This window comes from Nomia melanderi, unplaced genomic scaffold (assembly GCF_051020985.1).
Source record: "Nomia melanderi isolate GNS246 unplaced genomic scaffold, iyNomMela1 scaffold0014, whole genome shotgun sequence".
In the NCBI taxonomy this organism is placed as follows: Eukaryota; Metazoa; Arthropoda; class Insecta; order Hymenoptera; family Halictidae; genus Nomia; species Nomia melanderi.
This window is the reverse complement of record NW_027475130.1, coordinates 12,020,586-12,021,540: the sequence shown is the minus strand read 5'-3', so window position 1 is coordinate 12,021,540 and position 955 is coordinate 12,020,586.

Sequence of the window (955 nt, the reverse complement as noted above, 5' to 3'; positions counted from 1 at the left end):
CTGCAGGGGGCCCTGGCGCATGAATCTGTGCAACGGGAACGACCTCGGACCACCAGGGGCCGAGAAAACCACAGTCTCATGGGGCCGGACACTCAGGGTCAGGGGAATATCCAATATATATCTGGTGATATCTCGGGTGCTATTAGAGATAGCGCAATAAATCAATGTGCATTGTCTGTAGGAGGCCCTGGCGCATGAATCTGTGCAGCGGGAACGACCTCGGAACACCAGGGACCGAGAAAACCACCGTCTCATGGGGCCGGACACTCAGGGTCAGTGAAAAATCCAATATATATGTGGTGATATCTCGGGTGCTATTACAGATAGAGCAATAAATCAAAGTGCATTGTCTGTAGGAGGCCCTCGCGCAAGAATCTGTGCAGCGGGAACAACCTCGGACCACCAGGGGCCGAGAAAACCACAGTCTCATGGGGCCGGACACTCAGGGTCAGGGGAAAATCCAATATATATCTGGTGATATCTCGGGTGCTATTAGAGATAGCGCAATAAACCAAAGTGAATTATCTGCAGGAGGCCCTGGCGCATGAATCTGTGCAGCGGGAACGACCTCGGATCACCAGGGGCCGAGAAAACTACCGTCTCATGGGGCAGGATACTCAGGGTCAGGGGAAAATCCAATATATATCTGGTGATATCTCGGGTGCTATTACAGATAGCGCAATAAATCAAAGTGCATTGTCTGTAGGAGGCCCTGGCGCATGAATCTGTGCAGCGGGAACGACCTCGGACCACCAGGGGCCGAGAAAACCACAGTCTCATGGGGCCGGACACTCAGGGTCAGGGGAAAATCCAATATATATCTGGTGATAACTCGGGTGCTATTAGAGATAGCGCAATAAACCAAAGTGAATTATCTGCAGGAGGCCCTGGCGCATGATTCTGTGCAGCGGGAACGACCTCGGACCACCAGGGGCCGAGAAAACTACCGTCTCAT